This window comes from Penaeus monodon, chromosome 15 (genome assembly GCF_015228065.2).
Source record: "Penaeus monodon isolate SGIC_2016 chromosome 15, NSTDA_Pmon_1, whole genome shotgun sequence".
In the NCBI taxonomy this organism is placed as follows: domain Eukaryota; kingdom Metazoa; phylum Arthropoda; class Malacostraca; order Decapoda; family Penaeidae; genus Penaeus; species Penaeus monodon.
The window spans coordinates 13,597,330-13,597,658 of record NC_051400.1 but is presented as its reverse complement, the minus strand read 5'-3'; positions in this window follow the sequence as shown (position 1 = coordinate 13,597,658).

The following is a 329-nucleotide window of genomic DNA, read 5'->3' as shown; positions in this document are numbered from 1 at the left end:
TTGCCACATTCAGTTAACACAAAAAGGCATTACATACATAGAGAATGAATATAGATATTTTTTTCTATTAGGTATTAATACTTAAAAACATAGATGTATTTGTGAAACTATAACTTGCAAAATTAATAGGTTGGTTATATAGCAGGTTAATTTGTAATATAAAATACACTCAAAAGGTATAATGTTTGCTAAAGGTAATTCTTTTCTTCAGATATAACTTGCAACATTTATAAAATACACAATATTATAAACCATCAATTTTAACCTTTCAAAATTCTGTATATCATATCCTTTGTAAAGAAATGAAAACCACGATAATAAAATGCCTT